This window comes from Aulonocara sp. 'chitande type north' Nkhata Bay, linkage group LG2 (assembly GCF_057382095.1).
Source record: "Aulonocara sp. 'chitande type north' Nkhata Bay isolate Kocher_YH1m ecotype deep benthic linkage group LG2, A_spYH_male_GT1.1, whole genome shotgun sequence".
Lineage (NCBI taxonomy): Eukaryota > Metazoa > Chordata > Actinopteri > Cichliformes > Cichlidae > Aulonocara > Aulonocara sp. 'chitande type north' Nkhata Bay.
The window spans coordinates 28,813,833-28,822,220 of NC_141345.1; the positions used below are offsets into that span (position 1 = coordinate 28,813,833).

Sequence of the window (8,388 nt, forward strand, 5' to 3'; positions counted from 1 at the left end):
GCTTAAATGGGCTGAATGATGAAAAGAACATGGGTTTTTGAAAATGAACAATGGCACAGACAGGGACTAATGACCTGTTAGGCTGAATATCAGACTTAAACAATAGGCTAATGTTTGTAGTCCACTGATGATGGACCACAGAGCTAACAGGGAAACAGAAGTGAGCAGCATTCACACACAGGTTGACATTGCCCGGAAGATATTTATAAGCCTAACTGAATGACAGATGGGTGCTTTGTTAGCCTATATTTCCTGAAATATGCAGCTAAATTTATACGGAAAGCACAGATATAAATGCCAGTACTATGGGATATCTGATAAAGTTTTATTCTTCTTCAGTTTATGAACACTTTTTTTATAAGTCAAATTTCAAGACATTGTTTAACGTATCCCAGCAAAACAAATATCTCACCTTGTTTACCAGAAAGTTCATATAAACTTCTTGGGGCAGATTCCACATTCAAAGGGATGCAAGACATAAATTTATAAGTGAAATCATGAGCTGAAGCGTGCCTTAGATGTGGCTTTTGTTTTGCTGAGGTTTATATTCTGAAAAGCAAACATAAAAAATAAAGGCATGATATAAGAAAAAATAATTCATAAGAGGGCTTAGAAATAAATAATGTAAGGGGTGGTGAGATTGTATTTTGGAAACTTGGTGTTCTGCTGGTAGTCAAGCTGATTGAATATTTATAGAAATGTATGACTAATGACACAGACATTACAGTACACACAAGAGTTTGATGATGGCTTTTGGGCATATGAGGCATAAGAGAATTGTGTTTGTAGGGGATACATGCATACACAATCACACACAACCACACTTACAGCAAAACATGCACATTATCCACACACCCTGTTGACAGTTACGGTCTTTTATGTGTGTTAAAGTTTGATTACTGGGATATAAATCAACCTGTCCAAAACAAAATTATTACCTGGTGAAAAGTTTCAAACTACCATGCAAGACGTTGCCTTGAGGCAAGATCATTCACTTTGGCCACAAGTTCCCCAGAATATCATGAAAATTCAGCTCCATGCATTTCAGACAGAAAATGAAAGATTTGGCAGTTTTTCATCAACAGGCAAAGGAGTTCCCATGATACCGGGCAATATCACTCAGACATCACAGTCACACATTGAGACCTTAGCTTAGATGTTCCTCTCAGCGCTGAAGGCAAGATATGTAAACATATTTGGCAGTGTTAATCTTGACAGCTGTTTAACATGGATGTATTAGGTCTGTATGATGTTGAGCTTGCACTGTTGAAACCCCATGTATAATTCTCTGTGAAGTGTAACAGCTAAAACTCTAAATGCTTCTGACAGATCCCAGCAGGTAAAAGTTTGGAGAGCTTTTGGATGTGGATTTTAGCTGCCTTAGTGAAGGTGGTGGCACATTTCCAGACTGTATCATAATGCAAATATTTCCATAAAAGTCCTCCACATTCAGAACAAGCACAGCGCTCTGATATTTTAAAATTATCTTCACTGAAATACACGAGACCAAGCTTTTTACCCACAAAGACCAGCCATCTTTATTATTAAGGCTTGCTCACCTTTCTCTTGTACATTATAGCAATGAGAAAACTTATGAATATTAATTTAAATAAGAATATTAATGAATAAAAGCCCTGTAAAATTAATTAGGCACCTTATTTTAATCAGAACTAGTCACTTGTGACTCTTCATGATTTGCTACCCTAATGTCATAGATGCATTTTAGCAGCAGGTTTTTCAATAGGAAAGGCCATCCCTAATAGTTTTATCATGAATGAAGATGAATTTTCTTATTTTGTGGCATATTTATCCCACTTACATGTCATTTCCTCAACGCTTGTTAAATAAGACAAGAAAGGATAACCTTTATGAGCACCACAGTTTGGAAATTCACATTAGTACAGCAGAATAGTAGGAGCAAAACAGAATGCTTCATAGTACAGTGGTTGGATGTTTATTAGCAACAGGTATCAAATGCATCATGAATTAATGTGATTAACCTAATGTTTTTCAAATGCTGTGTTCAGTTTCACTAGCCACACCCAGCCCTGTCAGACCTGCTGAATCAAGGAACAACTAACATAGAACATGTCTGACAAAGTGATGAAAAGATCTAAAAGATCTCAAAAATCAACACATCGTGCCACGATCTAAAGAAACACAGGACCAGCTGAGAAACAGTCACTGACATCTACACGTTTGGAAGGGATACTAAGCCATTTCATAGGCTTTGGAACTCCAGCAAACCACACTGAGAGCCATTATCCACAAACGGAGGGAACTTAGAATATTGGTGAACCTTCACAAAAGTGACCAGCCAACCAAAATTACTGCAGGAGCGTATCAACAACTCATCCAGGAGGTTACAAAAGAACCCAGAACAACATCTAAAGAACTGCAGCGTTCACTTGCTTTGGTTAAGCTTAGCCTTCAAGATTCAAGAATGAGAAGAAGCTACTTTCGGCTGCTCCCGGAGCACAAAGGGACACCATAGTGGGTTGTTCTGTATGTCTGATTTGGCAGAGTTGCACCCTTCCTGACGCAACCCCAAAGGGGATTTGTGTCTCTGTCTGGAATTGAACCAGCAACCTTTTGCTTGCCAAGTGAATGTGGGAACCAAATGGCATCCATGGGAGAGTTCCAAAGAGAAAACCACTGCTGACCAAAAAGAACACAAAAGCTCTTCTCATCGCGATGATCCCCAAGACATTTTTGGAAACTATTCTGTGAAATGATCTGGAGACAAAAGTTGAACGTTTTAGAAGGTGTGAGCCCCATTACATCCGATGTAATATTAACACAGCATTTCATAACAAGAACATCATACCCACAGTCAAACATGGTGATGGTAGTGTGATGGTCTGGGGCTTATTTGGTGCTTGTTTTTTCATATAGGGCCAGTTAGGTGTGGACACGTTTTTTTTCCTGTGTGAGAAAAGTACCACTTAAGATCAGCAGATGGCCACGTTTAACACTATAAAAATATAAGATATAAAGAATGTAACTGGGAGACACTGGCATTCTTATGTCTTTCAACATACAGAGCATGTGTCCCTTGTTGCTTTAGAGAGAAATCTTAGCTGTCAAACAATATAAAGATAAGACCCCTGTTGTGCAATACTTAAACTGTACCATCCCAGAGAGAATTTCACCAGGAAATTTAGAGACATCCCTCTCCTCAAACTGATTTGATGAAAACCAAGTGAATAGAAAATCAAATCTCAAAGTCAATCAAAGAATGTGAGACACGATGGAGAATAATTCACTTTTGGAGAGGACTTCTTGACTGTGAACTTTTTTCTTTTATCACTGTTTTCCACCAACTTTATTCTAGTCGCTGTTCATTTGTAATATCAGTCAGCAGTCTCACAATCCTCACAGATTCAACACTTGTCAGCAGCAAATGTCAAGACAGTCCAGCTGACCTGAGCTGCCAAAGCACTGCTTTCCTCAAGGACTTTAAAATGCCATCACACAGTCAAATGGACCAACACTAAAACGGAAAAGGGGATGTATTTCCATAAACTATGACACTTTAAAGACTTTTTATGTACACTGTAAACCCCAACAGTCTACCTGACTTATAAAGTTTGTGGATATAACAATTAAAATTCCTCACAAAGTTGAAACAACTTAAAACTTTTCTGTTCGGTTAACGATTCAAACAGTTATAATTGTACATGGCTTAGAAGTTAAGAGTAAATACTGCTTTCTTAATTATGATTTTTGAGTAAATGTTTTTTTCCGAGCTCCGCATGTGGACGTCATGACGTCATGACGTCTTCTCTCTAACCTGAACGACGTTGACAGAAAATTCTGTTCAATATGGCTGCCCTTCTCGAGCGACTGGAGAACACATTTGGAGAAACTTGTAAGTAAAACGGAACCTTCGTTATGTTTATTTTTTCCGTAAAAAAGCAAGTATATTAATATGTTGCAGCCAATAACTTGTTTTCGAATGCGCTGTTGTGTTAAAAAGCACAGACCCAGGTGGTGAATAGTTGTTCGCGGTTGTTCGCGCGCTTTTTCAAACATAGATTATGTCGTCAGTTTTACAGTTTTAACCGATTAAAACACAGTTTTACGAAGAATCACACATAAAGAAAGGGTCTTAGTGATATTTTAACGACCCTTTGCCAACGCAAGAAAGTTGGCGTTTTTACAACAGCAGCCTCACTGTTCTGCAGGTTTTGTTTTTTTTTTCTTCTCATTAGCATCATTCAAAAGTGACTTAGCTAGCAGTGGCAACTTCTATCTAAAACAATTGAAATATAGCAAGGTGTTGTATATTTAGTGTGCTGATAAGGTTTTCATTATTTTTATTTTTTCTTCCAAGGCTGAAGGCCAAAGACAAAAAGACAGAAGAAAAAAAAATTCAGACTGCAATTAATTTCAGGTGGAGACAGTAAACACAGGTGAGTTGAAAGATCTATTGAAGAAACCATTCATTAAGTCCCTTAAGGTGAAGATTTCATATATTGATAATGATAAAATTAACACAAATTAAAAGTTTCACTGATAAACACACAATTTTTCCTTGCTTTGAACCCCATGTTCTATATAGATCACAGCTCTGATCTGGAGAACACTATTTTAAAATACTGTGTAGGGTTTTTGTCAAATGATTAAGAAACATACTCTCTGTCACAAGAGACAGAAAGGTTGTATCTTAAAAGAAAAGTCTCCAAAATTTAGTAGAGTCTGATGTCATGTAGTTTCATAAACATGTATTCTCCCCAAAGAATGACACCTGAAAACTTTGCGTTAAATGAACTTTTCTTTTCCCTTTTTAGGAGGCGCCTGATATCAACGTGAAACGCACTGCAGTACTTCATGCCCTTCCTGTATACCTGCGGGAGGAGGACCCAGAATTCTTTTAGACATGTAATGTAAGTGTATTTTTGCATTACTTAAATTCTGCCAGTAAGATAAAATGCTATGGATTTTTTTAAATACAATTTAATACCCTAGCAGCTACCAAATTGTACAAACAAAATACCCTCTCTGTAGAAAACCCACACACACACAGGTCAGGAGCAGGGCACAGGCGTATCACAGCACTATGGCTATGCTGCAGGTGGCCCAAAAACCAGGCTGAAGTCAAGATTTAGTTTCTTTTTGAGATAAAGTCATGAAATAAAAAATTACTTTTTTTTTTTTAGAAAAATAATAAAAATACAAATTATGTAATGCAAGAAGCTAACACGTTAATGTACATTTTTCAAAAAAAGTAGAGTACCCTAACTCGTTACAAAGTAACCCACTACACTGCTGAATGTTTTGCTAGATTACAGGTCATGCTTGTCACATTCTCTCAAACCAACCTTACTTATTTAATTGGGGCGATCGTGGCTCAAGAGTTGGGAGTTCGCCTTGTAATCAGAAGGTTGCCGGTTCGAGCCCTGGCTCCGACAGTCTCGGTCGTTGTGTCCTTGGGCAAGACACTTCACCCGTTGCCTACTGGTGGTGGTCAGAGGGCCCGCTGGTGCCAGTGTCCGGCAGCCTCGCCTCTGTCAGTGCGCCCCAGGGTGGCTGTGGCTACAATGTAGCTGCCATCACCAGTGTGTGAATGGGTGTGAATGTCTGGATGACTGAATGTGTAAAGCGCTATACAAATACAGGCCATTTACCATTGATACTGTGTCTATTCCAGGCGGACGCATTGGATGAGTCGACCCTCATTGACACTCCAGTTGCCCTTCTCACAGTGGTTACCGACGGCGCTTCCCAGTCCAGTCCATTTTACTTCCTCAAGCATGGCTGTTTTGGTGAAAGGCGACTAGGTGATGCGTGATATTCCCAGATTTGCAAATGCATTTGCTTTATTGTTTGGCTTGATCTATGCTCTGCATTTAGACTACCCCAGGAAGCTGGTTCACACATTTGCCTTAGTCCAAAATATCTTCATGGGGCTTGATGACGGCAAACCCCTGAAACCCCTGCCTACATGCTCTTAAGGAATATAAGGCAATGTTTGTTAGGACACGCACTCTGTTACTGAGCACTTTGTTTGAAGCACTTTAAGCACTTTAAGTTTACTACAGGCTTTGGGTGGATTTAACTCCATCAGTTTACCTAATTTTCCTATACTTGACTGCCTTATCTGGTTATTTGGAAGCTGATCGTCTTTGTACCCATTTTAAAAAATTGTTTTTCATTTCTATTTAAAAAAAAGTGATTAGTATTTGACTTTTTGTTTTGCATTTTTGTGTATTTTGAGAAAGATGCAATTAGGACTGATGTTGTCCTTTGTGAGTTTATAAAAAGATAAATGTTCTACACAGAATTTATAATGCTCACTTTATGGTGCCGATGTCCATGTTAGTTGTTTTATAAAAACATTTGTGATGTTTTTAAATTTTCATGAAAAAATGTTAAATAAACAAAATGTAAAGTAACTGAATTTCCGTACTTTTTTTTTTTTTTTTTAGTAGTCTACACTCACAACATAAATATCTTTTAATTAATAATCAGATAATTTGAGTTTAGGTTGTAATATAATTGCATTGTGTTGCATCAAAATAATAAACTACAAGAAACACAAAAATATTGAAATTAAAGTATACAGTCTTTGAGTAAAGCTCAATTAATAAAATATAAAATATAATTTAAAATTTTTAGGTTAACAATAAATACAAATTTTGAGTACCCCATACTTAGAAGATATGAGTTTTTGTACTTAAATCTTTTGAGGTAATCAGTTTCCACAAAAGTTTTAAGTTCAGTCAACTTGTTCGGGTTTACAGTGTAGGATTTTGCTGCCACATTAAAGAATATGCCACAAAACCAGGAAAACATCAACAGTAAATATAAAAGCAAGTAGTAGTTAGAAAACATGAAAATCACTTCACTTGGAATCCTTCCACTGCTACCAGGCTATTTCAAAAAAGCCTTTCATGGTATGTAATGCTGCTCTGCAAGTGACTCTGGATACTGAAATTACTTTCAAATGAATACATTTATGTGCACAAACATGCAAATACACTTACATGTACAAAGCGCACGGTGATTTTTCATGCACTTTTTTGCCCATTTCTGCTCTGCTGTTCAATGGAAATACCAAATGACCCTTATGATGGTGCACAAGAATATGCAGGTAGATGTTTGACATTCCTCCAGAAGCACCTGTCTCCTTTGCAGAACCATCAGTGCTGTATCAGTAAAGCCTCATTAGAGCTGGAATCTGACTGTAGAAAGGAAATTTTTGCAACATTAACTTTAACATTGCCAATCTAGTAAATAATATTCCAGTCATGGCCCTGATTACCTGCTAGTGACAGAAAGTGAAAGAGAGGCAGGAAGTATTCTGAAAAGGAAATGCATGTAAATGTGTAATTTGCTCAAGATTTTCTGGTTTTGTTTTGAGGGGTTTTTTTGTGACTTGAGAAGCAGTTTAAGAGAAGTGCAGGGATACTGAAATTGCCTTTGAGTGTGACTAGTGTATCAATTTTGGGTGTTAGAGAAAATTGTGATGTATTGCAAGACTGTGCACTAAAATACACCATGTTGCAATAGATAAATAATTATGGCTGTTATGTCCCATCTAGGGGTGGCAGAGACACAACATGCAAGAGATCCATCTTCCCCAGGTCCCAAGCAGTGACAGGAATATCTTGTTAAATCTGATATATGCTGTTTTCATTTGGCAGTGGGTTTACAACACTTTCTGTGCTCAAATTAGCATCAGGGTGACCAAAGGCCAAAATAAAAAAACAAGCAGAAAAATCCCTAAAAATAAAAGGAAAGCCAAGATAACCTAACCTACAGACCAATACCAAAGTACTACTTACCTCCCTGTCTAAAATAAGAGGAAAAAAATAGGCAGCTAACCCCAAGACTACTTTACAGGAACAAGCAAACCATGGCAAAACCTACAGAGAGAATCATGTGTAACTTGCAGAAATGAGGGAAAGACTAATTGATCATATCCCCTTTTTTCTTTTTCTTTTTTCTGCCTGGTATCAGGTGAATATTCCTTCAGGATTTGTGACTGGAAACCACTTTGCCAAGAATAAGCATTAGCAAAGATTATAAAATAACATAAAAATCGTATATGCTTACAATTGGAATTAGAGAACAAAGGAATATTCAGTTTTATATGTATGCAATTCTGAAACTTCTTCATCTTGTTTTGGTGATAAACACTAAGCCTTGATATTTCCAAGGCTTGGGCATACTGATAGCTAATGTCAAATGATATTAACTGGTCGCAACCAAATTTGACAAATGAGACGTTACTTTTGCAGGATTTATAAATCACACTAATCTAATACTCCAACTAAGACACTTTTCCTTAAATACAGATGAATTTGTAATAAGATTTCCACATGACTAATTTGGAAAAATCTTTATTTTTAACTGTGGCATCAATCTACTCAAAACTGATAA

General features: G+C 37.1%; 1 long non-coding RNA gene across 1 annotated transcript; it reads left to right on the plus strand.

The window, feature by feature from the left end:
- Positions 1-3,581: 3,581 nt before the first annotated feature.
- LOC147338118 (uncharacterized) lies at positions 3,582-6,235 on the plus strand. The gene is made up of 4 exons (XR_015125021.1): positions 3,582-3,871; positions 4,337-4,415; positions 4,794-4,889; positions 5,654-6,235. It is a non-coding gene; the product is annotated as an uncharacterized LOC147338118 (long non-coding RNA).
- The last annotated feature ends 2,153 nt before the right edge of the window (positions 6,236-8,388 follow it).